Genomic DNA, 25,919 nt, shown 5'->3' with positions numbered 1-25,919 from the left:
CAGGACTCGAATCGGACCCATATGGGATGCTGGCACTGCAGGCATCGGCTTTACCTACTACACACAGCACCAGCCCAAAGACAACATATTTTTAATTCACATTATAGTCCAGGCTTAACGCTCCACTAGTAAGGAGTAAGAAGAATTAAGGTAATGCTAGCCTCACAGAATGAGTCTGGAAGGATTCCTTTCCTCCAATTGTTTTGAATACTTTAAGAAGAACTGGTATTTGCTCTTCCTTAGAAGTTTGGTAGATTGGGACTGGAGCTGTGGCATAGCGGGTTAAAGCCCTGGCCTGAAGCGCCGGCATCCCATATGGGCACCAGTTTGAGTCCCGGCTGCTCCTCTTTGATCCAGCTCTCTGCTATGGTCTGGGAAAGCAGTGGAAGATGGCCCAAGTCCTTGGGCCCCTGCATCCATGTGGGAGACCTGGAAGAAGTTCCTGGCTCCTGGCTTCGGATCGGCTCAGCTCCGGCTGTTGCAGCCATCTGGAGAGTGAACCAGCACATGGAAGACCTCTCTCTGTAACTCTATCTTTCAAATACATAAAGTAAATCTTTAAAAAACAAAAAAAAGTTTGTAGATTTCAGCAGAGAAGTCGTCTGGTCCTGGCTCTAGTTGAGAGGCTCTTTGCTACTGATTCAATCTCAGTCTTGATTATTGGGCTATTCAGGCTTTCAATGTCTTTGTGCCTCAATTTTGGCAAATTATATGTGCCTAGAATTTCTTCTATATTTTCCAGTTTATTGGTATACAGATGTTTGTGGTAATTCCTAATGATTCTTTGTATTTCTATGGTATCAGTCTCATAATATCTCCCTTTTCCATCTCTGATTTTATTAATTTGAGTCTTCTGATTTTTTTGTTTTTCTTGGTTGGGCTGATGGTTTATTGATTTTGTTTATTATTTCAAAAACCCAACTCTTCATTTTACTGATATTTTGTACAGTTTTTTTATTTCTATTTATTTAATTCTTCTCTAATTTTTTATATATTTTTTCTTTCTATTAATTTTGGATTTGGTTAGTTCTTATTTTCTTTGGTCCTTAAAATGCGTTGTTAGATCATTTATTTGATGCCTTTCAATTTTTTTATGTAGGCAGCTATTGCTACAGACTTTCCTCTGAACACTGCTTTTGCCGTATTCTATAAGTTCTGATATATTATGCTTTAATTTTCATTCATATCAAGAATTTTTTATTATCCTTTTAATTTCATCTGTTCATTCAGCAGCACATTATTCAATTTACATGTGTTTGCATATTTTATAGAGTTTTTATTGTTGCTAATTTCCAGCATCATTCCATTGTGGTCAGAAACAATACATAATATGATTTCAATTTTTTTAATTTGTTGAGATTTTTGTATGGTCTAGTGTATGATCTATCCTAGAAAACATTTCATGCATTGATAAGAAGAATGTGTGGAATTTATCCCAGGGAAGCAGGGATGGTTCAATATATGCAAATCAATAAATGAGATACATCACATCAACAAAATGAAGGATAAAAACCATCTGATTATGTGCAGAGAAAGCATTTGATAAAATATAACATACCCAACACCATTAAGGCAATTTATGACAAACCCACAGCCAACATCACATTGAACAAGGAAAAGCTGGAAGCATTTACTAAGACTTGGAACTGGATAAGCATGCTCACTGTCATCATTTGTATTCAATACAGTCTGGACATCTTATCCAGAATGATTAGACAAGAAAAAGAAATCTAAGAGATACTAATTGGAAAGAGGGAAATCAAATTATCCCTGTTTACAGATGACATGATCCTTTATATACAAGAGCCAAAGATTCCACTAGGAGACTATTGGAACTAATCATAAGAGAACTTGGCAAAGTGGCAAGCTATAAAATCCACACACAAAAATCAATAGCATTCTTATACACCAACAATACTCTGAGTGAGAAAGTACTTGCAAGATCAGTGCCATTCATAATAGCTGCAAAAAAATTAAGTACCTTGAGATAAATTTAAACAAGAGTATGAAAGATCTCTACAATGAAAACACAACAAATGGAAAAAACCTTCCATGTTCATGAATTGGAAGAATTAGTATCACCAAAATACCCATACTACCCAAAGCAATTTATAGATCCACTATGATACTAATCAAAATACTAAGGACATTCTTCACAGATCTAGAAAAAACAATCCTTGAATTCATAGGGGAAAAAAAAAGATCCGAAATATCCAAATCAATCTTAAACAAACAAAAAAAAAAGCTGGAAGGATCACAATATCAGATTTATTCATTTATTTATTTTTTTTGGACAGGCAGAGTTAGACAGTGAGAGAGAGAGAGAGACAGAGAGAAAGGTCTTCCTTTTCTGTTGGTTCTCCCCACCCGCCCCATGGCCGCTATGGCTGGCACGCTGCAGCCAGCACACCATGCTGATCCAAAGCCAGGAGCCAGGTGCTTCCTCCTGGTCTCCCATGCGGGTAACAGGGCCCAAGCACCTGGGCCATCCTCCATTGCCTTTCCAGGCCACAGCAGAGAGCTGGACTGGAAGAGGAGCAACCGGGACAGAATTCGGAGCCCTAACTGGACTAGAACTCAGGGTGCCGGCACTACAGGCAGAGGATTAGCCAAGTGAGCAGCGGTGCCAGCCAATATCAGATTTCAAGTCACACTACAGGACTGTTATAATCAAAACAGCTTGGTACTGGCACAAAAAAATATATATGTAGACCAATGGAACAGAAGAGAAACCCCGGATTTTAATCTATACACCTATAACCAATTAATCTTTGATAAATAAGCTAAAATCATTCCCTGGAGAAAGCACAGTCTCTTCAAAAAATGATGTTGGGAAATTGGATTTCCACATGCAAAAGTTTGAAACAAAATCCTTATTTTATTCCCTACACAAAAATCAATTCACAATGAATCAAGGATCTAAACTTAAAATCTAAAGCCATCAAATTGCTAGAGGAAAATAGGGGAAATTCTGCAAGACACTGCTTAGCTAAAGACTTCATGGATAAGACCGCAGAATACAGGAAATAAAAGCAAAAATGGAAAATTGACTTATATCAAACTGAGAAGCTTCTGCACAGCAAAAGAAACAATTAACAAAGTTAAGAGGCAACCAACAGAATGGGAGAAAATACTTGCAAACTATGCATGTATAAAGGATTAATATCCAGAATATAGGAACTCAAGAAATTCAACAGCAAAACATACAATCCAATTATGAAATGGACAAAGGATATGAGCAGATTTTTTTTATTTGACAGGTAGAGTTATAGACAGTGAGAGAGAGAGACAGAGATAAAGGTCTTCCTTCCATTGGTTCACCCCCCAAATGGCCGCTACGGCTGGCGCACTGCGCCAATCCGAAGCCAGAAGCCAGGTGCTTCTTTCTGGTCTCCCAAGTGGGTGCAGAGGCCCAAGCACTTGGGCCATCCTCCACTGCCCTCCCAGGCCACAGCAGAGAGCTGGACTGGAAGAGGAGCAACTGGGACTAGAACCCAGCACCCATATGAGATTCTAGCACCACAAGGCGGAGGATTAACCAAGTGAGCCACGGCGCTGGCCCTGAGCAGATATTTTTTAAGGGACGAAATACAAATGACCAAACACATACCTCACCCTAATTAGAATGGCTACTTTTACACAAGCAGGTATTAGCCCAGAGAGTTCTTCCCTAGGTAGTCCTGGTAGATACCAATAGGTTTGAAGAAATTATTACTGATTATCACAGTCTTTGTAGTGCCGTACACAATGGGATCATTACCAAGTCTCTCAGAGTGGGAGCAATATGTTGGGGATGGTGGTAGCCACCTGCCTGAGTATCACAATACAGAGCACTCCAGAAACCACAATGAGTGCAAGTTACTACAAAGATTTAATGCCAACATCTACAGTGCTGGCTCTGCACGACACAGCAGAAATTCCCCCAGTTCTCATGCAGCACACAAGGGTGATGCTGGAGCTAGTACCTGGGATTCCCAGCACCATGATTTAGGAGGTGCAGAGGGGATCTCCTCAGGTCAGCGTCCAGATTTGTTATGGGCTGCTGCTCGTTCTAGCACTCAAGAAGCTGGGGGAACCTCCTTGGATCACACAGAGCAGGTGAGCACAGCTCTGGGGTTCAGACACAGAATTCCCATGGTTGTGGATGCAGGAGGTCTGCTCTCTGCCTTGTAAATTGCCCTGAGTCTGACCCTAATCACTTCTGATAGCAGAGTAATGATTGCCTGTCTGCTGAGTCAGAAGAGTTCAGCCAACACTCCGCCACACCCTATTGAGTCTGGTGCTTTAGGGGAGAGGGGAGTTAGAGAAATACGGCTTCCCTTTTTGGAACAAAGTAGTCACTCACATCCCAGTCAGTTCTGTGGGCTGGACTTGAAGTCAGTGGGGGCTGTGGAATTCTCCTTAAATTAAAGCTGCCACTTGTGGGGCACTATGCTAACTTATTCCTACCTTGCCTTGGCAAGATGGCATTCCCCAGCCAGGAGATGACAGCCTAGATTCAGGGGTGGCTAATAGCACAGCCAGTCATGGCTGTGTGCCTGTCCTCTTTCCTTGCTATCCTACAGAGTCTTTGTTCTATTCTGTCATTTCTCCACTGAAAATTGATCTCCATCAGTCCCCTGGGAACATGATCCTTCCTTTGGTTTTCTGGTATCTTCCTGCAGCTGAGGTCAGTGTAATTTCTCACTATTCAGCCATCTTGGATCCGGCAGTCAGGAAATTTTAATGATCTAGAAACTCTCCACCTTTCCAATCATCACTTCCCCCTTGGTGCCAATTTATACTCTGGTCAATGAACTAAATATATGGTTGCTCATATACAACTTATTTTTGCATCCTTACTTTTGTTGATTGCAATAACTCCTATCTTCTAAAACATGAAGCCCAGGCAGAAAAACACACCTATTATTCATCACTTCATGCTCAGATGAGCTGCCTCCTTCTCCAGAAAGCCCCCTCTTACTCCCTCAATCCCCACTCTGGCTGAATTAAATATCCCTCATCAAATTCATCACAATTCTTATGTGTAATATTCAATATTGCATAATAACTATCACTTAGTAAGTCAAAATCCCCCACTAGACTGGGAGCTCCTTGAGGGTAGAGATCATAGCTGATCTAATCACAAGAAATTTATCTAATACTTGTGCCTTTTAGGTTATGAACACATAAAAGCATGGGGCATGGCACCGTTATTCACGGCTTACCTCTGGTAACCAACCCACTATCATCATACCCAGTGGAGACATTGATGAATGAGTCATGAAACATGAGTGAATCAACTGCCCACCTGACTGCACTTTATGGCCATCTCTTTAGTCGACCTGAATTAACACTCAACCTGTATTTAAGAATAAAACTTTTAGGAATTTATGTTACAGATGTAATTTAGCAGAAGCAAAGAAGTATAGAAAAACAAAGATGTCCATAGAAATAGTTTAAATAAGAGATGTGGAAGTTCATGTAGACAAATAAAATGTCCAAATTTAGACACAAGGCTCAACTGAACAAACATTTATTAAGCACCTACTCTGCCATAAATGAGAAATGAGATACAGTGGCCGGCACCACGGTTCACTAGGCTAATCCTTCGCCTGCGGCACTGGCACCCCAGGTTCTAGTCCCGGTCTGGGCACCGGATTCTGTCCCCAGTTGCCCCTCTTTCAGGCCAGCTCTCTGCTGTGGCCAGGGAGTGCAGTGGAGGATGGCCCAAGTGCTTGGGCCCTGCACCCCATGGGAGACCAGGAGAAGCACCTGGCTCCTGGCTTCAGATCAGTGCGGTGCGCCGGCCACAGCACACCGGCCGCAGTGGCCATTGGAGGGTGAACCAACGGTAAAGGAAGACCTTTCTCTCTCTCTCTCTCTCACTGTCCACTCTGCCTATCAAAAAGAGAGAGAGAGAGAGAGAGAGAGAGAGAGAGAGAGAGAGAGAGAGAGAAATGAGATACAGTACCTGTGATGGGTTGAACTGTATGTAAAATCTAACCCCACTGCCTTAGAATGTAACCTTACTTGGAACTAAGGTTGTAGCAGATATAATTAGTTAAGATGAGGTTATACTGGAGTAAGGTGAACCTATCACCAATATGAATGATCTCTTTCTAAGAAAATAAGAGACAGACATTTGGCACAATGGTTAGTTTGCTACTTGGGACACCAACATCCATAGCAGAGTTTGAGTACTGGCTTTTTTGCTTCTGATCCAGTTGCCTGCTAATGCACACCCTGGGATACACCAATGATGCTTCAATTGATTGTGTCCCTGACACCCATGTGGGAGACTTGGATTGGGTTTTGAGTTCCTGGTTTCAGCCTGCCCTAGTCTTCACTGTTGAAGGCATTTAGGCAGTGAACAAGTCGATGAAAAGTTTCTCTGTTTCTCTTTCTCCCTCTCTCTCTCAAATAAAATAAAAATAAAGATTTTTTTTAAAAAAAGCTAAGAGTGACACATAAAATAACACCACGTTACAGAGGCAGAGAACAGAACTATGCAGGTACAAAACAAGGAGCCCCAAAGATTAGCAGGCACTACCAGAAGGTAGGAAGAAGCAGGTCCAGATTCTTTTACAGATGATTTCAGAAGGAGCATGACCCTAAAAACACCTTGATTTCCAACAATTTTTATCATTTTCTTTTTTTTCTTAGAGATTTATTTATTTGAAAGTCAGAGTTATAGAGAGGCAGAGAGGGAGAGAGGTCTTCCATCCACTAGTTCACTCCCCAGATGGCCACAGCAGCTGGAGCTGAGCCAATCCGAAGGCAGGAGCCAGGAGCTTCTTCCAGGTCTCCCACATGGATACAGGGACCCAAAGACTTGGGCCATCTTTTACTGATTTCCCAGGCCATAGATGAGAGCTGGATTGGAAGTGGAACAGCCAGCCAATGGGATGCCGGCACTATAGGTGGCATCTTTACCCGCTACACCACAGCACCGGCCCCAATTTTTCTCATTTTCTTTTTTTTAAAAAAAGATTTATTTATTTATTTATTTGGAAGTCAGAGTTACACAGAGAGAGAAGGAGAGGCAGACAGAGAGGTCTTCAAGCCGCTGGTTCACTCCCCAATTGGCCATAACGGCCGGAGTTGCGCCGATCTGAAGCCAGGAGCCAGAAGCTTCCTCTGGGTCTTCCCATGTGGGTACAGGGTCCCAAGGACTTGGGCCATCTTGTACTGTTTTCCCAGGCCATAGCAAAGAGCTGGATCAGAAGTGGAGTATCCAGGACACTAACCAGTGCCCATATGGGATGCCAGCACTGCGGGCCGCGGCTTTACCTCCTATGCCACAACGCTGGCCCCCAATTTTTCTCATTTTCAAACCACTCCATTTGTAATATTTTTTTACAGCAACCTATGAAACTAATACAGTTCCTGTGTTCTGAAACCCATAGTCTGAAAAGAGACAAACATAAACACTGAGTGGTAAAACCAAAAGTTAAAATTATGTACAAGATTCAAGGATAGCACAGAGTTGGGGCTAACTACTGGGAGTCCAGGTTGGGGAAAGTTCAGATGAGGTGTCCAGACTCAGTGATGTTGGCTTTGAGCATGGCTGGTGGCTGCATGAAGACCAGTGAACAAGGAAAGGATGGAGAATGAGAAGCCATTCTTCTAGGAGCGAGAACTGGCCTCTACAAAGCCTGGGAGGTGTGAGATGGTATACTGAGTTGAAGAACTGCAAATATTTCACTACTGCTGAAGTTCAAGTGCAAGTGGGATGCTTGAGAAATTTTTGACCAAAACAAACAAACGAAAAACAGAAGCAAAGATCTTCCTGTATCATCATGAATGCTGAAGTTGGAATTTGTCCATTCAACAATGGGGAGCACTAGAGTTTTGAGGGGAGTAGTAGGGTCACACTGTGTGTGCAAAGTGAAGAAGAAATCAGGGCAGAAGAAGGGGAGTCACAAGCCTGACACAAAGACAAATTGATGGGCTGCTTCTCTTGTCCTATCCTGCTTGACTCGCTCCCTTTCTACTCACACCCTCCACTCTTCCCCAACTTCAGATCTGAATGGGCCATCATAAACCTGGCTCTATTTAAAAAGGAGATTATTCATTTCTTTTCTGGGTCTCCAGGCTATAATTAAGATTAATTAGTGTAAATGTGAAAAAAGAAGGGCTGGCATTGTGGCGTTGAGGCTAAAAGTGGTCGCATGAGACTCCAGTATCCCAAATGGGTACGGGTTTAATTCCTGCCTGCTCCATTTCCAATCCAGCTCCCTGCTAGTGGCCTGGGAAAAGCAGCAGATGATGGCCCTAGTACTCGGGCCCCTGTTACCCACTTGGGAGATCTGGATGAAGCTCCTGGCTCTTAGCTTCGGCCAAGTCCAGCTCCGGCTATTGCAGTCATCTGGGAGTGAACTAGTGGTTGGAAGATCTCTCTGTCTCTCCCTGTCTCTCTGTAATTCTGACTTTCAAATAAATAAATAAATATTTTTAAAGTGTGAATGAAGATATAAAAATAAAAATTCTACTCATTATAAAGAGCTTTAAAATTATTGCAGCATTTCCCCCAAATACATCATCAGAACACTTCTGTGAGAAAGAAACAAAATGACCCATGACCCAGTGTTAGGAAAATTCTGAGTTAAACAAAATAGAAAATGTCCCCCTCTTAGTTCTTACAGAGCTTACTTGCTAATTTATATGATGGCTCTAAAAGAGGGGGAAATTTTGCACAATATTTCCCTAATGTATTTGACCTCACAATCTTTTTCTGCAAATTATCACATCCCAAACTGGAACACATTTCAGAAAGTGTTGAGCTGAGTTAGAGTGAATTTTCAAAGGAGGTAATGACCACTCCCTTTGCTAGAATGTTTGGTAAGAGCTGAACCCTCTTAGGGCTGATGTAAAAACAGATTTCTCTATTGAGTGGGATATTAGATTAAACTACTTCTGAGGTCACTTTCAACTCAATATGCCATTACTCTGTGGCTATTGATGATTTCTTTATGCTTGAAATCTGATTTGTTCTATCTTCAATGTTTCATTTGATTATTGATTTCTTTAAAAGGAGAGGAAGTTTCACCCATTAATTAAATGGTAAACATAACTGGGCAATGAGGATTGGATTTCTTTTTCCCTTCTACCTATATTAAGTCAACCACCACCACCACTCCCCTCCAACCCCCAGGATCAGACTACAAAGAGCTTCCTTAGTCTAGAAACACAATCTTCACCCCAAGAGAGCCACCTGCTCCAACATCACACTCAATGGTATGGCTTTTATTTATTTATTTATTTATTTATTAGAAATATACCTATGGAACTTATTGTAACTTAGCTACTCTTGATTTTTTCCAGAAGTGAAAATAAAATAATTTACAATTTCAAAGGAATGCTGTCATCAACAATGCTTGAAGGCGGGAGAAAGTGCAAAGGTAGTCACTGCGTAAGGACAAGCCGTGGGGCAGCCCTGCTACCTGCTACCACCAGAGCAACCACAGGATCTGTGGAAGGAAACCACTCACAACTGAGGATGATGGGCAGGAGGAAATCAAGGGAGAAAAATAACTCTGTCCTGCTCTACAGCAAAGAAAGAAAAGAAAGAAACCTGATAGGGAAAATACATACATATACTCATATCATATTTTCAGAGAATTGATATTTTATAAAGAAATCTTATTGATTTCTAACTTAATTTCCAAAACACTCCTATGTGGTAGATAATAGTCATCTCATTTAATAAATGAAAATTTAGGGCCGGCGCCGCGGCTCACTAGGATAATCCTCCGCCTGTGGCACCAGCACACCGGGTTCTAGTCCCGGTTGCTCCTCTTCAGGTCCAGCTCTCTGCTGTGGCCCGGGAAGGCAGTGGAGGATGGCCCAAGTGCTTGGGCCCTGCACCCGCATGGGAGGCCAGGAGAAGCACCTGGCTCCTGGCTTCGGATCAGCGCGGTGCACCGGCCGTAGTGGCCATTTGGAGGGTGAACCAATGGAAAAGAAAGACCTTTCTCTCTGTCTCTCTCTCACTCACTGTCTAACTCTGCCTGTCAAAAAAAAAATTAAAAAAAATTAAAAAATAAAAATAAATGAAGATTTAAGTGCTCTGCCCAAGCTCTTATGAATAACATCAGATGTAATTTGGACTGAAATATTTTTACTCCAAACTAGTGTTCATTTTCCTATACCTTAATATCTCAGTAGGACTCCTTGTATGAGCTTAAAGTAAACTGTCCACAGACATACTCTAGCTATATTAAACCCAAAGATATCCATTCCCAAATATTGGGATGTCTGACTGAATCCTCACTATGGATAGGCCAAAGACCTGAGCTTTCAGAACAACACACAGCCCCAGAACCCTGATGCCACTACGGCCATCTCAGAAAAGCTCCCCACAGCACTGAAGGAACTTAACAAAGGAGGAAGTTGCTTACTGAAGAACCCTGATGCTCCACCACGATCCATGTCAGTCCAATGGATGCCACTCAGTTTTAACTAAGGCAAGTGCACCTGACTGGCAAAATCTGCCCTGCAAACAGAACTCTCAGCCATAAGAGGGTCTTAATGCAGCTTTTAGTTTTCTCGCCTCTGCTGTACAGGAAGGCATACTAAAGGAACATTTGAATGGATGTGGAGGAGGCCAAACCACAGTATCTGCTACACCACACATAAATGAGAAGCTTGTATTTCAACAACAAATAAAATACTAAATATAAAGAGCGAAGTGGGGTTCTGGTGCTGTGGCATAATGGGTAAAGCTGCCGCCTGTAGTGCCAGCATCTCATATGGTCACTGGTTCAAGTTCCAGCTACTCCACTTCTGATCCAGCTCTCTGTTATAGCCTGGGAAAGCAGTAGAAGATGGCCCAAGTCCTCGGGCCCCTGCACCAACATGGGAGACCTGAAAGAAGCTCCTAGCTCCTGGCTTCTGTCTGGCCCAGCTCCGGCCCTTGCGACCATCTGGGTAGTGAGCCGGCAGATAAAAGACCTCTCCCTCTCTGCCTCTCTGTAATTCTGCCTTTCAAATAAATAAATAAATCTAAAAGAGAAAGAGCCTAGTAGGTTCAAGAACAAATTGCAATCTGCTTCAGGAAATGGTGATCCACTTAGTGGTCATCAACACCTAATCATACCTACGTTGAACGTGAGTAAGAATGGGAGCCATATGCCACACATGCTTCCATTTTTCCTTTCCAAGCCTGTGCCAGACACTAGTAATCGATCACATCACTTTTGAGCTAAGCCTAGACTCAACTTCAGAGTCCTCTTCAGAAGCATGCACCAGGCAGCTGGTAACATCAACCTGAATCAACAGGCTGGCAGGAGATTTTTCATTTAGAGTCTTTATAGAAACCTTTTAATTTAAAAAATGGGAATCTGCCAGTGTCATTTATCTACTGTCACAAAAATCACACACACACACACACACACACACACAAGAAATCAGTGTCTTATAGCAACTTGTTATCGTTGCCACATCTGCAAGTTGGCTAATCCATACAAGGTACAGCAGTGGTACTGGGGCAGTGCTGTTCCCCATGCCCCTCATCCTCCTTGGACAACTGGACTCCTTCTTCTCATGGTGATGGCAGAGGCACAAGAGGGCTTGCTGAAATTCACAAGGCCTCTTGTGGTCTGTGCTTGGAATTGGTATACCGTCACTTCTGCACACGCACCAAGAACAAATCATAGTACAAGCCGGCGCAGCGGCTCACTAGGCTAATCCTCTGCCTACAGCACCAGCACACCAGGTTCTAGTCCGGGTCGGGGCACTGGATTCTGTCCCGGTTGCCCCTCTTCCAGGCCAGCTCTCTGCTGTGGCCCGGGAGTGCAGTGGAGGATGGCCCAGGTCCTTGGACCCTGCACCCACATGGGAGACCAGGATAAGTACCTGGCTCCTGCCATCCGATCAGCGCGGTACGCCAGCCGCAGCGCGCCGGCCGTGGCGGCCATTGGAGGGTGAACCAACGGCAAAAGGAAGACCTTTCTCTCTGTCTCTCTCTCTCTCACTGTCCACTCTGCCTGTCAATAAAAAAAAAAAATCATAGTACAAATCACAATGCTGAGCCCAAAGTCAAAGGGTAGCAAAGTATATTTCAGCCAGAATGAGTCCGTGGAAGGCATGGGTGGGGAGCAGGAAGCAGTGAAATACAATGTGATGTACCACAAGGCCCACACCAAGGATCACCGTCAGCTAATAATAAAATCTCCAATTTTCATCATCAGTAATCTTGAAATATTCCATCCTACTTCATAAGACATTAAGAACGTAGATTCAGGTTTTGCTGCCAATGGAGCCAAGATGGCAGCTGAGTGAGTGGCTCTGGTGACTGCCTCCTTAGAGAGATACCAATGTGAACAGCCATACACATGCCATGTTACCTTCACCAGAGCTACGGAAGCCAGCGGAGAGACCACGGGACCTTGTATAATCATAAGAAAATTTACTTGAAGAAATCAAGAAGGAAAAACTTGCCTGAGTCACCCCTACCCCAACTCCAAGGAGCACAGTGTGCAGAGACACCTCCCATTCAGGAGAGACTGTTGAATCTCAGTGCCAGACCTGCTGTGAAAAAATTCAGATGTGCTGAGCACCAGTCCTTGCCCCCAGACCCATATCTGTGGAGTGACTATTTGGAGCTTCCACAGCCAGTGGCCTATGCCACCCTACCGTCAACTGCCTGAAGAAAGGAAATTGCGGCACTGCAGACAGACCAGGAGAGGGAGTTTAGGACTAAACCTTGGAGCTGAAAGCCAGGTCAGCAGCCCCGAGATCTGGCACCTGAAAAAGGCCAAAATCCTCTACCACCCAGCTGGTGCTCAAAGAGCCTCCAGATATGCCCATCATCAGATGGACATCTGCACTCTGGTGGGTCAGATCCATTTTGAAATGTGTCATTGCCAACCTCAGGTGGGCCCAGAGAGCACCCCAGGGACTTTGTGGGGCCCAGGAATGGTGGTGTTACCCAGGTGTGATAAGCTTGGGGCCAATCTGGGTAGCCAAAGGGCTGCCTTTATCATTCTCCTATCACTGTGAACAGATAGCAAGGGACCAAGAGACCATGTCTTAGAAATCAGTGCTGGACTGGTAACAGTTTCCATCCCTAGGCCAGAGCCTATGGACACAGCTTCCAGACTTGTGACAATATTAACCAGACCTGCACCCTAGTGAGACAGACTTGTTTGGGCATGTAGCACAATGCTGTTGCATGCCTGGTGTGCACAGGGCCTCATGACTGCTAAACCCAGCTGTGATGCACCTAGGGCCAGTCTGAATAGCTAAGGAACTGCCTTTCTCACCCCTGCCACAACCTAGGGAAGACAACAAGGAATGAAAGGACTGTTTTTGGAACTCAGTGTCAGGCTGATCAAATGATTTTAATGGTCCCTGTCCACAGGTCATTTCCTGCGGACCAAACCAGCAGACCTGCTTCAGTGCCCAGTGGAGCTCTGTGGTCCTGGTTGAACAGTCTTTTTGCCCAAGCAGTATCACTAGTGGCTGATAAGTATAGCATCTGGCAGTCAGCCCACTTCAGTAGCAGCAGACAGCGCATAGCCCACCTGAGCAGCTGAACAGGTGCATTAGAATTTCTAGAAAGACAGCTACAAAAGAAGCCAGATTATAAAACTAATCCTTCAAAGTGCAGATGATATTGTTCTCCAATCAGTATCAGGTGCTTCCAGGGAAACATAACCTCACCTAAAGAGAAAAATAGAATGCAAGACACCAACTATCTAGGAATTGAAATTTCCAAGTGCTCCTAGAAGAGTTAATAATAGCTGCTTTTAAAAAAAAAATCTCAAAATGCAAAAGAACAAAGAAAAAGTATTCCATATTCTAACAACAAAATTTGACAGGGAGATGGAAGTAATTAAACAGCATCAAGCAGAAAGCCTTCAATTGAAAAACCACACCAAATGAAATTAAAAACATGATAGAATCAGTAGCAGAACAGATCAAATAAAAGAAAGAATTTGTGAGTTTGAAGACAGGCTATTTGAGACTATACAGCTGGAGGGGAAAAATGAATTAAGAGGAAGAAATAGAGCTCATGGGAAACATAGATTGGCATGAAAAGACCAAATCTTCGAGTTACTGAGATTCAAGATGGACTTTTCAATGCTACAGGGATAGGAAGTAAGTTTCAAAGAAATAATGACAGAAAACTTCCCAAACCTAGAGAAAAATATAACTCTCCAGGTACAGGATGGCCAAAGGTTACCGGTTACACTGAAGCCAACCAAGTCTACCCTAAGACATGATAATCAGGCTCTTCATTCTCAAAGCTGCAAGAAAAAGAAAGAAAATGAAACATATACAGGGGTCCCAATTTTCCTGACAGTACACATACACCTTACTCAGATGGAATCATGAGAAAATACATCTATAATGCACAGTGAATTTAAATAATAAAAATCTCCCATCAGAGTAAAGCCCAGGATCAGATGGCTTCACTACTGAATTCTACTAAATATTTAAAGAATTAACACCAATCCTTACATTATTTCAGAAAAGTACAAGAGGAAGGAAGTATTCCAAATTTAATCTCTGAGGCGAGCATTACTTTGATACCAGACCCAGACAAGGATACAACAACAACAACAAAATAGCCACCAGGCCATATCCTTTATGAGCACAGACACAAAAATTCTTAACAAAATACTAGTAAATTGAACCCAACAGCACCTTAAAAAATCATTCTCCATGATCAAATGTGATTCGTCCCAGGAATGCAAGGATGGTTTAGCATACACAAATCAGTAGAATAAAGGAATAAACTCATATTAATCAACTCAATAGTTGCAGAAAATGCAACTAATATGATTCAATATCCCCTCATGATAAAAAGTCTGACCAAATCAGGGGTAGAAAAGACATACTTCAACGTAACAAAGGGGTTTCCTGTCCGCAACCACGCGCCCACCATCCTCTTGGGCCAGCTGGCCACCTGCCCAGCCCGCTTCCACCTTTGGGCTGCCAGCGCCACCATGCCGGGCCCGCGCAGCAGGAGCCACAGCCTGAGGCAGGCGCGGTGAGGATGGAGCCGGGCTGAGCGTCAGGACCAACAACCTGAAGATGGGGCGATGGAGTACAGGCAGCTGCAGCACACCCTCTACTTGGGCATGGAAGCGGCTGATGGCGAGCTGGAGGCGCACCTCAGCTCAGCGCCGCTGGCCGGCCGGGCGTGCGCAGGGGCACGCCACCCGTCTACCAGGTGCTGTGCCCGCCCGTGCTGGCGGCCGACGCGCCCTGCCTGGGCCACATCGACTTCCATGAGCAGCGCTAGCTGCAGATGAGCTAGGCTGGCGCGGGCGCGCAGAGAAGACAGCGGGTGACGCGATCGCGGCCGGGGCGCGGGCCCAGTCCGACGGCGCGCCCGAAGCCCAGGCCTCGTGGGCCAGGCACGTCCTCCTGGAAGATCCTGTTAACAGCAGGCCCGCGATGCACAGCCGCATTCTCCCAGAGCCGCTGGGCGTAGAGCTCAACAATTTGGTAACTCTTATTCAACATCCATCTGAATTCATGAATGTTCCTACTCATCAGCAACAAAACAAATGAACAAGGTTAGTGAAAAACAAAAGTGCTGTGGCGACTTGCAGTTCACGTACCTCCTGTTCACCACCAGTGCCTGATACACTGGTGGGAGCTCCAGCTGGCGCAGATGCAGAATTCTAACTCCTGTTCCATGAAGCTACCAAGCACCAGGACACTGGACTGCCTCAAGCATTTTCCTTCTGTTATCAGCAAGAAATTAAATCCACCAAACTGACATTGGGAAGCAGAAACAAAGCTTTAGCAGGCCTGGATTAAAGTGGGAGAAGCAGCGCTATGTAAACAAGAAATAAATAAGAGGAATCGGAGTAGAATGCATAATTGGGCTTGAATATAGAACAAAGAGCCCTTGGAGAGATTCAGAATGTGGGTGAGGGCCACAAGGCCCACGGGGTACCTGGCAGTCCTCAGAGTCCTGGCAGTCCACCCTGTGGGAGCAGGCCCAAAGCGGGCCCCAGGGTGGAAGGTCTCAGAGTCAGGAGAGGCATAACCGAATGGAAAGAGATAGATGGCGTAGCATCCACATTTGTTGGGACGAGTTGAATCTCTAGTTCCGTTCTGCAACGCAGAGATGGACAACGCGACAGCTCTTCAGTGGAGCACGGCGTTCCTGAAGTACATTCAATAAAGACACGGAGATTCTCTCACGAAGGTGTTTTGTGGTAAAATTGGCAGAAGGCTAAAGCTGACCAGACCAGACTCCCTGGTCACCTGTCCCGCAGAGTAGCACCTTGATGGAGATCAAGTGATTGAGCAGGAGTGTTCAGGCAGTGAACAGCAGTTCTCTCGAGATACAGAGGGTTCCTGTGGTCCTGGAACTCACTGTCTAACTGGAGAGGGACCTGACAGGCTGATGGGCTCCAGCATGGCCCGTGGAGAGCACGCTCTGTCAGTCTCACCTGGCACAGAACACCAGCCCACTCATGGCCCGTGAGACCATTTGGGGATGATGACATCTTGATAAATAGTAATTTTTCAATTTTCTGCCTGATTCCATCATGTTTCCTAAACGTGATAACTTAAAGAATTAACATCCTTTGTAATTCCTTTAGTCTTAAAAGGTGCATTGCTTTTTACTTTTTTACATTTTTATTTTACATATTTTTTTTACATTTTGAATATGCCCCTTTAGCAACTGAAACAAGTTAAATTGCTCTTAAGTACTAGTTCGAAAATTTTATTTCATTTGTGTCCCTGCCCTCGGTAATGGCACTGTGATGCAAGGGGCAGTCCTATTTTATACATCTGTGCTAAAAACTTTCCAGAGACTTCCTTTAAAGCTACTTTTGTCCATAAAAGAAATACTGTCTCAGTAGATTTCTCAAATGTGCACATTTTCCCATCGAGAGTCATTATTTTATGTGCGGTAAACTGCAGTGTTTGGAACTTTTTCAAAAAACAAAACATAATAAAGGCTATATATAACAAGTCAACAGCTAACATCATATTAAATGGAGAGGGGCCAGCACTGGCTCAGTGGGTCAAAGGCCCGGCCTGCAGTGGCGGCATCTCACATGGGTGCTGGTTCAAGTCCCAGCTGCTCCAATTTCATTCCAGCTCCCTACTAATGCTCCTGGGAAAGCAGCGGAGGATGGCTCAAATTCTTAGGCCCCTGAACCCATGTGAGAGGCCCAGAAGAAGCTCCTAGCTCCTGGCTTTAGATCGTCCCAGCTCCGGCCATTGTAGCCATTTGGAAAGTCAATCAGTGGATGGAAGACTTTTCTCTCTTTCTGTCTCTCTCTGTCTCTAGGCCTCTCTGTAACTCTGTCACCTCCTGACACCATTACATTGGGAATTAAATGTCAACGTGGGTTTTGTTGGGTACAAATCACATCCAAACCACAGCATCTCAGTTCACTCTGATACCAAGGAAGCAGGCCCAGCACTTCTCATTTCTTCAGACTTTGTAATGTAATATTTTATACATGTGAGAGTAAATCTAATATATATGTGTAGTTTAAAGAGGATAAAATAAATAAGTCTCCATACTCCCACCCAACTTAGTAGTGTATTTAGCAATGCTTTGCCATGAGCTGTCTGCCCTCATGAAGGAATTGATGTAGTTCCCTCCAGAGTGGGTTAGTTTTCACAAGGTTGGGTTGTCAGTGGCCCTGGACCTCCCCGGCATCTCTCTTGTACATGTGCTTCTCTTTTGCACGCACATGCTTGTTTTTCTACCTTTCCACCACACACACAGCAGCATGAGGCCCTCACCAGACTTGGAATAGGTACCAGTGTAATGCTCTTGGACCTCGATAACTGTGAGCCAAATAAACAGCTTTTCTTTATAAATTAAAAAAAAATTGAAATCCATGTATAGTCTTTTAATAATACCCATTTTTCACATACTTTTTGAAGTATCCTCATATCAGACTACCTTGCTACTAACTAGTAATCAATACTAATCCGAGTCATCTGTCAACTAAGCACTTTTTTCTCTACTTCCCGTATTTTCTGATGTGGTCATGGCACTTCAAAATGAGGACCACTGGCCCAGTGACCTATGCTTCCTGTGCTACAAAAAAAGCAAAAGGGAAAGACTAGAAGTAGCCTTCCTTTTGAAATTATGGACAGAATAGCCCCTTCAATTGAAGCAACTAAAATTCAGGATAAAATCTTGGGTCTTGGCTGGCACTGCGGCTCAATAGGCTAATCCTCCGACTACGGCGCCGGCACCCCGAGTTCTAGTCCCGGTCGGGGTGCCGGATTCTGTCTCAGTTGCCCCTCTTCCAGTCCAGCTCTCTGCTGTGGCCCAGGAGTGCAGTGGGGATGGCCCAAGTGTTTGGGCCCTGCACCCGCACGGGTGACCAGGAGAAGCACCTGGCTCCTGGCTTCAGATCAGCGCGGTATGCCAGCCGCAGCGCGCCAGCTGCAGCGGCCACTGGTGGGGTGAACCACCAGAAAAGGAAGACCTTTCTCTCTGTCTCTCTCTCTCACTGTCCCCTCTGCCTGTCAAAAAAAAAAAAAAAAATCTTGGGTCTTTTAAAAATGTTTTAAATGCATCACTGAGCTGGTGCAAAGGGATATACAGTCTAAAACTAACATGAGGACAGGAACCCTGAATGGTGAGCAAATACCAACCCTGTTAACAACGGTTTGTGCTGGACCCCAGAGACCTGAAGGCACGTTTAGTAAAATCACATGGAGCACAGGCAAGAAAGGTGAACCCCAGCTACTACATAGCAGGGAACTGAATAGGAGACTCCCACCTAAAGCTGAAATCACAAGGCAATGCACCTCGGAATAAAAGCAATAAGAAATAAATGCCTCTCTGCAGAAAGCACAGTGTGTCTCCACCATGATACTAGGTGGAAGGGAAAAACTATTACTCTCCTTGAGGTCTCTTACCCACAGAGGGTCTCATGAGGGTTCTGAGGCTATGTTCACACCAACTCTGTGGTCCAAATTCCCAAGCAGTGGTCCCTGGAAAAGTATGATGGCAGCAGCATGCAGTTATTGAAGCTCCCCAAACTCATCCTGAAAACCAAACAGAACAACCCAAATCACTTGGCAAATACTGACCACCAAAAGAAGAGCCCGCCCCAGTGGAAACCTCTGGAGCCCCACTGAGAACAACTGGTGAAGCTGTGAGAAATGAGAACTCCTCAAAGCCCAAGTCCTGCTGCAAAAGCTGCAGTTGTCTCAGCCTTTTCCCATCTCAGAAATGTGCAGTGGTTTCCCAAAAGTGCTTCCTGTTGGCAAACCCATGAGAAGGCAGTTGGCACGGAAGCCCATGAAACAGGGCTGGTCAGGGGAGGGGCAAAGAATAAACAGCTTCATGAGCGAACAGGCAAAGGACCTGCTCAGCCATCCTCTCCTTTCTGCCATGATCATGGAAGCAAGTGTCGAGGAGTGACCACCAGCAGAGCCTCTGCACACCTACACCTGTCTTAAGCTATGGAGATCTTGAAGTCATTTTGTACTACAGGACTGGCTAGGCTTCCCTTAACAGGCAAAACAAATGGTACCAGAACCAGATTTCTGTTGTAACAAAAAAATCATCAGTATGTGACATTGTCTTAGCAGCCCTTTGATCAACAGCAGGGAAACAATAAAGACGAGAATGAAAATCCAGTTCATACAGTGGAACCCAGTTGGTAGAACGGTCACTATAGTGACTTGAATGGCAGACCCTATACCTAGTAAATTCATAACCCTAGGGGAAGGGCTCAGGAAACCGTGTCAGTTATGACTGGCTGCATCCAACACGGAGCCAGAGGGATAACCGGAGTTTTAGAGAAGATCAGCCAGGTGCAGAAAGGAGAACAGCATCAGGAATCCACAAGCTCAGGGACTTAGTGCAGGAGGCAACTGATTTTCAACTCTAAACAATAAAATATGACATGGAGGAAGTTTGGCACAACAAAGGACAATTAAAACTCAGCTCGGGAATGAAACTCCAAAGTTTTAGACATCTAAATTCAAAGACTGATATCTTCAAATTGGCTGGGAAGAGAGGGATGAATCAGCAATGTGGTAATCAATAAATCCCTTCATTGGGAAGTGGCTCAGGGAAAGGATACTCTATCTGTGATTTGTTTATAAAAACACACAAATTGTATATGGACATACACATATATGCATATATTGTTTTCAAAAAAGAAAGGTAAACCAAAGGGTTTTAAAAGTAATTATTGGATGGAGGAGGGAGTGCTACTGGAAGCAAGACTTGTCATAATATACCTTATCACATGGTTTGATTTTTGAATCATATCATTGTTTTATGTATTCTAAGACATACAATTAAGTTAAAAAGCAATTCCTACATGTGGCTATTTGGATAAGACACTGCTTGAGATGCCCAGCTCTCCTATGGAGTGTCTAGATAAAAGTCCCAGCTCCACTCCAGATTCCAGCTTGCTGCTGATGCATGTCCTGGGAGGCAGCAGCTATTGGCTCAAGTATTGAGTCCCTGCCACCCACAGGAGAGACCCATTGAGTTCTGAGCTCCTAGCTTTGGCTCAGCCCTACCCTGGCAGTCGTGGGCATTTGGGGAATGAACTAGTAAGTTGGAGATCTCTGTCTCTTTCTCTTTCTCCTCCTGTCTGTCTTTTTTTTTTTTTTTTTTTTTTTTTTTTTGTTTTGTTTTGTTTTTTGTTTTTTTTTTTTTTTTTGACAGGCAGAGTGGACAGTGAGAGAGAGAGACAGAGAGAGAAAGGTCTTCCTTTTGCCGTTGGTTCACCCTCCAATGGCCGCCGCTGCAGCCGGCGCACCGCGCTGATCCTGGCAGGAGCCAGGAGCCAGGTGCTTTTCCTGGTCTCCCATGGGGTGCAGGGCCCAAGCACCTGGGCCATCCTCCACTGCACTCCCTGGCCATAGCAGAGAGCTGGCCTGGAAGAGGGGCAACCGGGACAGAATCCGGCGCCCCAACCGGGACTAGAACCCGGTGTGCCGGCGCCGCAAGGTGGAGGATTAGCCTATTGAGCCACGGCGCCGGCTCTCCTGTCTGTCTTTAAAAATAATTAAACAAATCTTTATAGAGCAATTCTTAGAAATGGGACAGAAACTGGAATGGTTAGTTATATAACAGAGAAAAAAACTCAAACTGGCGTTCTGATACAGGATGCTGGTATTGCATAAGGAAATAATTCAATGGAATTAAGTATATTATTAAAAAAAAAAAAACTTGTCAAACTGGAAATAGAAAATCTCCAACGTATTAAAGGACATTACTATTCATCACAAAACATGGATGCCCACTTACCATTATTCCTATTGAGCATCAGAGTGGGGATTTTAACCTGTAACAAGAAAAATGTGCAAAAAATGATTTAAAAAGGAGAAATATATTGCTATTTGCAAGTTATATGACTGAATATAGCAGTTGCTGATATAAAATCCATACAAAAATGCCAATGGCATTGCTTTATACCTTACTTGGATACTATAACTTTTTTAAAGATTTTATTTATTTATTTGAGAGGTAGAGTTACGCACAGTGAGAGGGAGAGACAGAGAGAAAGGCCTTCCTTCCGTTGGTTCACTCTGCAAATGGCTGCAGTGGCCGGAGCTGTGCCAATCCGAAGCCAGGAGCCAGGTGCTTTTTCCCAGTCTCCCACGTGGGTGCAGGGGCCCAAAGACTTGGGCCATCTTCTACTGCTTTCCCAGGCCACAGCAGAGAGCTGGGTTGGAAGAGGAGCAGCCAGGACTAGAACTGGCACCCATATAGGATGCTGGCACCAGAGGCAGAGGTTTAACCTACTGTGCCACAACGCTGGCCCCACCACTGTTCCTCTTTCTATCTAGCTCCCTGCTAATGTGTCTGGGAAGGCAACAGAGGATGGCCCAATTGTTTGGACCCCTGCCACACACGTGGACCCAGCTGCTTGGGCCAGACTCAATCACTGCAACCATTTGGGAAATAAATCAGCAAGTGAAAGAGATATCTCTTTCTCATTCCCTTTTCTTCTCCCTATCATTCTGCATTTCAAATAAATAAATCATAAAAATAAATTAAAATTTAAAAGCTTCAGTTACCCAGAGGGACATAACAAAAGATAAAACCTTTTATAGGAAAAAATAAAACTTTATTGCAAGACTATGTGAAAGACATAAACAAATGGCAAAATATGCCATTTTCTTGAATAGAAAGATTTAATGTCACAATGAAATCAGTAAAATGGCTTTTAGATTCACATATACTTTTTCTGATTTCCAAAATATTATGCAGCAAAACATACAAAAGGAAAAAGAAGAATAGCTAACACCAATTCCAGAATACCTTTGGGTGGGGCTGGGAAGTGAGTCAAATTGGGAGGAGCTTCCCAGGAGGTTTCTGGGATCTAGCAACTTTCTGCTTCTTAAGCTGAGATGTGGCTGTTGCAGGTATTTGTTTTATTATTTTTCATTAAATTTTACATTTATGTTTAATACACTTTTGACTATACGTTTCAAACATTGAGATCTTCAGAATAAGGATCTTAGTAAAGAATTTGCCCAAACTCTTCACTGACCTATGGTTGCCTGGAAGATTCCAGGTAATGGTAGCCCATTGAACTAGGAAATGCTAGCAGGTAGCACTAGATCTTCTTAAGCCCATTTTCCATTGCCTAGTACAGACACTATGGGGGAAAAATAGCTCCATAAATAATTCTTAACAAGTGATTAAAGTCTCATTAATTCTCTGTAATGCCATGCATCCAAGGCAAAGCCAATTATTCTTATCCTTAGAATTATGCTTTTCATGTCCATGGACCTCAAAGCCCTGCTGGTGTTCCTGTTATTTCCTGCCCACTGTCTCCTGGATTGCCTTTCTGCTGAAATACTTGACTCACTTCCTCATGTATGTTTAATGAAGTTGTCAGCAAGACCCTTTTCTTGCCACTCAGCCTGGCTTGTGTTTTACCTAAGGTCTTATTAGCATATCGAATTCCATTTCCAGAAAACACCATTAATTAAACAGTGGCCCAGCATCACTCTTGACATTTAGTTTATATTCATACCACCAAGGGAAATCGGGGGCCCAGTTCTCTTGCTGGGGCTTGAGTACATGGCAAGAGCACCCAGGGCCTTCCCGGGGCCAATGAAGAAGAAATTAAGGCAGCAGTCAGGGCACTGGGAAGGTTAGACTCCAACATGAGAGGCAACGGTGAGAGGAGCTCACTCACAGCAGCCCCTAACTGCAAGCTCCTGAGCCTATCCTGAGACTCAGGGCTCACGGCTCAGGCCACTGGAAAAGCCACATAGCAGATTACTTCTTCCCAGAAGTTATTGAATGTTTTTAAAAAGCCATGGTACCATCCATACTTCCAGGGGCTCCTGCTCGTAAGTGACCAGGAGGTATCTTCTACTGACCTTGACAGAGCAGCACTGACCAACTGGGAGATTGCCATAGGAAATCAAGGGTCTGGGGAAGACAAGGCAAAGCTGGTACACAGCCAGGGTAGGCCACTGCCAGGCAGCTCCAGAGCCCAACTGACACCATCAGAGGCTCCTGCTGCCCTCGGCCCCATTCCACCTCCATGGGCCAGCACCACCCTAGCAAGGTGAGTTCCTGCCATCGGCCCTCCTTCCCCAGGGAAAATATGTAAATTCACCTCTTTTTTTTTTCAATTTTTTTTCTTATATTAAGTTTATAGAGATTTAGGTTACATGAATTTTCCTTTTTTTTCTATTTTTTTTAATTTTTATTTAATGAATATAAATTTCCAAAGTACAGCTTATGGATTACAATGGCTTCCCCCCCATAACATCCCTCCCACCCGCAACCCTCCCCTTTCCCACTCCCTCTCCCCTTCCATTCACATCAAGATTCATTTTCGATTCTCTTTATATACAGAAGATCAGTTTAGCATACATTAAGTAAAGATTTCAACAGTTTGCTCCCACACAGAAACATAAAGTGAAAAATACTGTTTGAGTACTCGTTATAGCATTAAATCTCAATGTACAGCACACTAAGGACAGAGATCCTACATGAGGAGTAAGTGCACAGTGACTCCTGTTGTTGTCTTAACAAATTGACACTCTTGTTTATGGCCTCAGTAATCACCCTAGGCTCTTGTCATGAGCTGCCAAGGCTATGGAAGCCCCCTGAGTTCACTGACTCTGATCATATTTAGACAAGGCCATGGTCAAAGTAGAAGTTCTCTCCTCCCTTCAGAGAAAGGTCCCTCCTTCTTTGATGACCCGTTCTTTCCACTGGGATCTCACTCACAGAGATCTTTCATTTAGGTTCCCCCCCCCACCCCGCCCCGGAGTGTCTTGGCTTTCCATGCCTGAAATACTCTCATGGGCTTTTTAGCTGGATCCGCATGCCTGAAGGGCTGATTCTGAGGCCAGAGTGCTGTTTAGGACATCTGCCATTCTATGGGTCTGCTGTGTATCCCACTTCCCATGTTGGATCGTTCTTTCCCTTTTTTATTCTATCAGCTAGTATTTGCAGAGAAGAATTGTGTATTGATTACAGTATTCAACCAAAAGTATTAAGTAGAGCAAACAAAAAAAATACTAAGAGGGATAACATATTAAGTTGCTCATCAACAGTCAGGGTGAGGGCTGATCAAGTCACCGTTTCTCATAGTGTTCATTTCACTTTAACAGGTTTCCTTTTTGGTGCTCAGTTAGTTGTCACCTATCAGGGAGAACAAGTGGTATTTGTCCCTTTGGGATTGGCTTATTTCACTCAGCAGAATGTTTTCCAAATTCCTAACAGGGATCACTTTTCAGTTAAAATTTAAACACCTAAGAATAATTGTGTGTTAATTACAGAGTTCAACCAATGGTACTAGAACAAAAAAATACTAAAATGGATAAAGTATTACATTGTACATCAACCATCAGGACAAGAGCTGATCAAATTCACCTCTTAAAGTGATTATGTGATTCTTGGGTAATTAGATAATAAAAGAAATTCAGAATAGGAAAACATACTTCATAGAATTCTAATTCTTGGTTCTCCATTACATCCCAAGGCAAGTTTTGCCAGAATCATAAGGTTGAGACAACACCTGACTCCAAAAGCATGCCCTTCCTAACCAGCACCGGCATTTGATGGCCCCAGCAACAAGGAAGTCAGTCCCCTTGCCTAGCAGTCAGACGGCCTTCTGCACTCAGCCTCAGGACTCTGAAGATGTGCAACTTTGAGCATGTCATGCAACTTTTCTCAACCTCACCTTTCCCATTTGTAAAATGGGTACCAAATGGTCCTTCTTCTACAGTTACTGAGGTGGTTAATGATCTGACACATATAAGAAGTATTTATAATATGCCTACCCTAAAATATGCCACTTAGGCAAAAGAATTACTTTGAGGTAAAGGCAATTGAGAAGTAGGTACAAGAAAAGTCCCTTGCCCTCCTCCCACTTACTAAAAGCAGGACATAAACTTAGAAAAGTGTCCTTCCCCTACTCCACCATCACACCAGGTTGATGACCAGGGATGGCTTCTGACCCATATCAGCTGGCAGATGGCATCAGAGGAACCTACCTAACAACACTTAGTCCAGGAGCTGCTCATAAGCAGCTGGAAGAATGATCACGAACAGTCTTGATCAAGACAATCAAGAATGATGATCTTCACCTACCCATAAGTTTCCCACACATTTGCCTTTGTGCAATTTCTTTCCAAGAGATTCAAAGTCTTTTTCCTTTGTCTATTGCTTTTCTGAAATTCAATTATTCCTTTGCCAATCCAAAGGTTCTCATCAACCTTTGGAGTTTTTCATCTCTGGGTTGCTCTCATATGTTAACGTCTGATACACAAGTAAATAAGCTTCTTTTTGTTTTTCTCTTGTTAATCTATCTTTTGTTCTAGGAGCCCAGCTGAAAACTTAGAAAAGTGGAAGGAAAATTATTTTTCCTCTCCATCGGTTGCACAGGGTAGGCTGTCCACAAACAGTAGCCATTTGTGTGAATGTTATCAACAGTCTCCATCCTCCCTCACACTGCCTCTGGCTCCCCAACACAAACACACCTACC

General features: G+C 43.9%; 2 pseudogenes; one reads left to right on the top strand and one right to left on the bottom strand.

Annotated features, from left to right (window-relative positions):
* Window positions 1-12,846, bottom strand: part of LOC149125596 (mitochondrial import inner membrane translocase subunit Tim21-like) — a 79,386-nt pseudogene extending 66,540 nt beyond the window's left edge.
* Window positions 12,847-15,032: 2,186 nt separating this feature from the next.
* LOC100345344 (transcription factor-like 5 protein pseudogene) lies at window positions 15,033-16,228 on the top strand (annotated as a pseudogene).
* Window positions 16,229-25,919: the final 9,691 nt, after the last annotated feature.

This window comes from Oryctolagus cuniculus, chromosome 7, assembly GCF_051225735.1.
Source record: "Oryctolagus cuniculus isolate XC-2025 breed Fujian yellow rabbit chromosome 7, ASM5122573v1, whole genome shotgun sequence".
Classification (NCBI taxonomy): domain Eukaryota; kingdom Metazoa; phylum Chordata; class Mammalia; order Lagomorpha; family Leporidae; genus Oryctolagus; species Oryctolagus cuniculus.
This window is presented reverse-complemented; position numbering and strand designations above follow the sequence as displayed.